Consider the following 6,403-nt stretch of genomic DNA (forward strand, 5'->3'; position numbering starts at 1 on the left):
CAAGAGCATTTAAACCATTAACGATATTCGTAAAATGGGTGTACATGTCAATAATGGTTTCACTCGGCTTCATTCGAAAAAGCTCGAAATCATACATTAAAAAATTAATTTTTGAATCTTTAACTTTGCTAGGTCCTTCGTGTGTGATTTCAAGAGTGCGCTAAATATCGAAAGCCATTTCGTAAGTAGAAACATGATTAAACTCTTTTCTATCTAAGGCGCAAAACAAGGTATTCATAGCCTTTGCATTTAGAGAAAACGCCTTCTTCTCCAAATCATTCCAATGGTTTATTGGAAGAGAAGACTTTTGAAATCTGTTTTCGATCAAATTCCATAAACTTAAATAAATAGAAAGTAATAAAACTTTCATTCGATTTTTCCAATAAGTGTAGTCCATCCCATTGAAAAAGGGAAGACGAATGAGAGAGTGACCCTCTTGAAAGCTGAAAAGAGTCATTTCTCTTTGGGTGTTAAACCAAATGAGAAAACGAGGCTCTGATACCAATTGTTAGGATCAAGAGCACTAAGAGCGGGGGGGTGAATTAGTGCAGCGAAAAACTTTTGACGATTGGAAACGATGTTCATACGATGAAAATGATTTCGATGCGAAAGCCGATTCGGAAAGTACTTCAACTTAAGATTAAGCGAAAGTAGAGTTGAAGTAAAGTAATGGAGGCAGTTTGCAGTTTAAGATAGAGAGAAGAATGTAAATGCAAACCGAGATTTAGAGTGGTTCGGTCAATCTTGACCTACATCCACTTTTGGCTTCCTCCTTCGACGAGGTCACCGGCATCCACCAGAGGCCTTCCTTCAATAGGCGAAGGCCAACCACCCTTTTACAGCTCTTCTCCTTTTGTCGGGCTTAGGAGACAACCCTTACAAGTTTCACTCCTCTCTTGAATGATCTCAACACTTAGAAGAAAGAAGGAGGAGAACTCTAGCTTTTACAACACTTTTAAGCCCTCAAATACTCAAGATTAAAGCAAGATTTCGGTGCCCTTTCATGCAGGAAAGGGTGGGGTTTATATAGGCCCCAATGAGTTTGAAAATGGAGCCCAAAAGTGTCCATTCCTAGATTTTTGAGGTCTTGGCGGTACCACCGCCATAACTGGGTGGTACTACTGTCTGTAATCTGTCACTGAGCGGTACTATCACTCAGTATGGGCAGTACTACCGCCTAACAGCGCTAGAAGACCGAGCTCAGGCGATACCACCACCTAACAAGGGTGGTACCACCGCTAGCAGCAATAAATACCAGCGGTATCACCGCCTAACAAGGGTGGTACTACCGCCCAGAATTCCTGGGAGACCGAGTCTCCTGGGCGGTGCCACCACCAGCCAGGAATTCTAGGTTCGAATGGGCTGTTCCATTCGGCCCAATTTGGGTCTGTTAAGGGCCTAATTAGCCCCTGATTAAGTTAGTGGGATCACCTTCCAATCCTAACTTAATCTATACTCTAACTACAATAATTAAGACATCATTACTGTAATTTGTGTTCCGGTGCGTCAATCGCTTCTTCCGGCGAGCTTCCGGCAAACTTCCGGCGAGCATCTGACGAACCGTCGGCGATGCTCCGGTGGACTCTCGGCAAGCTCCTGGAATTCGCGACGATTTTCTTGGCGAGTTCCGACAAGCTTCTTTAGCAAGCTCCTGGACTTCTCGGATTGTTCCTACAGAACTTCCGACGAACTCTTGAACCCCTAACGTGATCCTGGTCTTGGCTCCGGCTCAACACCTGCTGCATGTCTTACTGCCATCGTAGTTAATCCTGCATACTTTTCTCAACATATAGATTAGATAAACAAATGATAATTGACTTCATCATCAAAATCTGAGATTTAACAATCTCCCCCTTTTTTATGATGACAATCAATTGATGACGGAGTTAACCTTAACTTCCCCTATCTATATGCCATACTTGAGAAAAGTCATTCTTGAATTCAAAGCCTTTGAATTCAAGAGACATATTTATAAGTTAAGTTCATTTAAACTTATCAATACTCCCATCATGATTCCTATCATGATGTAACTTTCTGAAAATGATGTCAAGGCATGACATCCATTTTCAAGTCTTATATTTCAAACATGAATGATAGCAATCATAGCAATTCATCATATGGCAAAATATCAACTTTGTAAAATTGTAATGTAAGCTCTAGATATCTTAACCTAACGTAAATATGGCAATTTATTCTATCATCAATTTATCACATATTTCTCCCCATTTGTCATCAACAAAAAGGAGAACAATTAACAATAAGTGTGGTAAAAATTCATGTCATAAAAAAATCATACCAATCATATTTCAAGCATCCATGACATGGTATCATTCAAAAGTTCTCACGTAAAAGAGATAGCTTTCATTACTTCTTCCTTTTTATTTATCATTAACGCTTTGCATAAAGGAGGAAAGTAAGGAGGAAAAGCCATAGATAACCAATTTTGAATTAAGTTAAAAACGATAAGAGAGTTTCATTTCATTTTCATTAAAAATGATAAAGTCATGCTTCATTTTTTATAACGATCAAGATATACATGTGAAATTAAATCCTTGCAAGTGTTCATCTAAAAAAGAAATCTTCCTTCGTCAAGAAGAAATTCATGTGAAAGAATCATTACATCAAATTCATTTCTCGATTAAAAATTTAAAAAATAAATCCATGAGAGATGCATTTGTTAATTAATTCCATGTGTCAAAAATCATTAAGTGATGGAGCATTGATATGAATTAAACTTGATATGACATAAGCTCATGAAAGCTTCATTCAAGAAATACATTAAGTCCGGAAGAGAAATACAAAATCATGCATCCGAACAATATTTTGTTATAGCTTTTCAATCACAATCATGAAGGTAAAACATGCTCATCATCATGGAAATTTTTGGCATCAAGTCACACAATGTTATTCAGCATTGAGTTTAAGTGATTGATCAAAGAATCAAGAAAGTCCGAAAATGAAATTTAACTAATTCATGCATTCAAACAAATCAACATTCCTAATTCTCTTCTAATGAAATCAAATTGTTCTTCACTTAAAGGCTTTGTAAAAATATCAGCTAATTACATCATGATTAGTGACATTGTCTCGTATAAAGTGATGTCTAATATTAATATGTTTTATTCTTGAGTGTTGAATGAGATTCTTTGTTAAACATATTGCACTTGTGTTATCACATTTTATGGGGATATTTTTAAGATGAATCTTATAATCCTCTAAAGTGTTTTTCATCCACACAACTTGTGCACAGCATGCACTAGCTGCAATGTACTAAGCTTCGGTTGTAGATAGTGTAACCGAGTTTTGTTTCTTGGATGACCAAGAAACAAGTGCATGTCCCAAAAAATTGACATGTTCTTGATATGCTTTTTCTATCTATTCTACACCCAGCAAAATCCGTATCAGCATAAGCAATTAGCTTAAAATTCTCGAATTTTGGATACCATAACCCTAGATTTGTGGTACCTTTAAGATATCTAAGTATTCTTTTAATTACTTTGAGATGAGATATCTTAAGATTAGATTGAAACCTACCACAAAGTCCTACACTAAACATGATATCCAGTCTAGTTGCAGTGAGGTAAAGTAAACTTCCTATCATACCCCTATAAGTTTTTTTATCAAAGCTTTCTCCACTTTCATCAATTTCTAACTTAGTGGATGTGCTCATAGGAGTGTTGATAGCTTTTGAGCTATCCATATTAAATATTTTTAGCAAATCTAAAGCATATTTATTTTGACTAATAAAGAAGTCATTACTTAGTTGTTTAATTTGTAAACCTAAAAAGAAGGTTAATTCTCTCATCAAACTCATTTCAAATTCAAGGCTCATACTTTTAGCAAATGATTCACAAAGAGATTCATTCGTGGAACCGAAAATAATATCATCAATATAAATCTGAACAATGATAAAATTATTTTCAAAATTTTTGATAAACAATGTAGTATCAACCTTGCCTTTAGATAAATTATTTTCAATAAGAAATGAACTAAGTCTCTCATACCAAGCCCTTGGGGCTTGTTTTAAACCATATAGAGCTTTAGTCAATTTAAACACATGATTAGGGAAATTATTATTCTTAAATCCAGGAGGTTGTTCAACATAAACTTCTTCGGAAATAAATCCATTAAGAAAAGCACTTTTAACATTCATTTGAAACAACTTAAAATTATTACTACAAGCATAGGCAAGGAGCATCCTTATGGCTTCTAATCGAGCCACAGGAGCGAAGGTTTCTTCGTAATCGATACCTTCTTCTTGGTTAAAACCTTTGGCCACTAATCTAGCCTTGTTTCTAACCACGATACCATATTCATCTTGTTTGTTTCTAAAGATCCATTTAGTACCAATAACTAAATGGTCATTTGGCCTAGGAACAAGCTTTTACACCTCATTTCTCTCAAATTGATTTAACTCATCTTGCATTGCGATAATCCATGAATCATCTTTCATGGCTTCGTCAATACATTTAGGTTTAATTTGGGAGAGAAAAGCGACGTTGGCACAAAAAATTTTAAGAGCAGAACGTGTTTGAACCCCTTTAGATGTGTATCTTATAATTAGCTCATTTGGATGAGTATCTACATACTTCCAATCCTTGGGTAAGGATGCTTCGGAAGTGGATGCATCCAAGTTGCTAGTTGGAGAAGGGGTTTCATTTAAATTCAAAGTATCAAAATTAACATCATCATCAAAATCATTTTTCTTGATTTCGGAAATCTAATTGAAAACAATATAAATGGATTCTTCTATAATTAAAGTTCTTTTATTGAAGATACAAAATGCTTTAGAAATCAAAGAATAACCAAGAAAAATTCCTTCATCGGATTTAGCATCAAATTTTCCTAAGGCATCTTTTTCATTCAAGATAAAACACTTACACCCAAAAACTTTAAAATATGAAACATTGGGTTTTTTGTTGTTTCACAACTCATAAGGAGTTTTGGTGAGTAAGGGTCTTACTAGAACTCTATTCAAGACATAGCATGTCGTGTTTATAGCTTTGGCCCAAAAGTATTTGGGTAGACTGTGTTCATTAAACATGGTTCTTGCCATTTCTTGCAAATTTCTATTCTTTTTTTCTACTACTCCATTTTGTTGAGGATTTCTTGAAGTAGAGAAGTTGTAGTTGTATCCATTTGATTCACAAAATTCTTGAAAATCACGGTTTTGAAATTCACCACCGTGATCACTTCGAATTGACGAAATCATAGAACCCTTTTCATTTTGAATGAGTTTACAAAACTTAGTGAAATATTTAAAGCATTCACTTTTGTGTGTCAAGAAATAAGTCTATGTGTATCTACTATAATCATCTACAATGACAAAAGCGTATTTGCTACCTCCTAGGCTTGATGTAGAAATTGGTCCGAATAAGTCCATATGGATCAAGCGTATTTGCTACCTCCTAAGCTTATTTGATTCTTAGGTTTGAAGCTACCTTTTGTTTGTTTTCCTAATTAACAAGCATCACACATATTATCTTTGATGAACTTGATATGAGGAATTCCTCTTACAAGTTCTTTGGATGAAATTTGGGTGATTAGTTTCATGCTAGCATGACCTAATCTCCTATGCCAAAGTCAAGCATCGTCATTCAAAACCGAAAAATATATTTCTTTGCAAAGATCATTGATGTCAATGGTGTATACGTTATTTTGTTTTAATGCAATCAAAGATGTGTTTTTATGTGGTTTTTCAATGATGCAAGCATTAGATTCGAATTTAACAATATATTCTTTATCACATAATTGACTAATGCTCAAGAGGTTATGTTTTAAACTATCAACTAACAAAACATCTTCAATAAAGAAGTTGGATTTGTTACCTATGGTTCGTTTGCCAATGATTTTACCCTTGTTGTTGTCTCCGAAGGTGACATATCCTTCGTCTATGCTAGTGAGCTTAGAGAATTGAGATGGATCTCTGGTCATATGCCTTGAGCATCCATTATCAAGGTATCATCTCTTGCTCTTAGCTTGTGATGGTATATGTTTCTCCTCTCCAATGGCCATAAGTGTATAATGAGCAACTTGCTCGGTGTTGGACTCCTCTTCTTCGGATGTACTTGAGTCATCCCATATTGCTTTGAGCGCCTTCTTCTTTGGTGTTCTCTTCTTAGCTTGGGGACATTCACTTTTATAGTGTCTCGACTTCTTGCATTCGTAGCAAATTACTTGATCTTTCTTGGGTTCAAATTTATTTTTAGTGTCATTTTTAAATTTGTTTCTTTTAATAATTTTTTTGAATTTTCTTGTTAAAAGTGTAAGTCATCGTCAAAGTCCTCATCACTTGTTTTCTCTCAAGTGGTCTTCTTAAGTTCTAAGTGTCATATCTTTCATGTTCTTTGGAAGGGTGTCCTCATGCTCTTCATAAGCTTTGCATGTCATTCCATAGGTCATT

This window comes from Musa acuminata, chromosome BXJ2-7 (assembly GCF_036884655.1).
Source record: "Musa acuminata AAA Group cultivar baxijiao chromosome BXJ2-7, Cavendish_Baxijiao_AAA, whole genome shotgun sequence".
Taxonomy (NCBI): domain Eukaryota; kingdom Viridiplantae; phylum Streptophyta; class Magnoliopsida; order Zingiberales; family Musaceae; genus Musa; species Musa acuminata.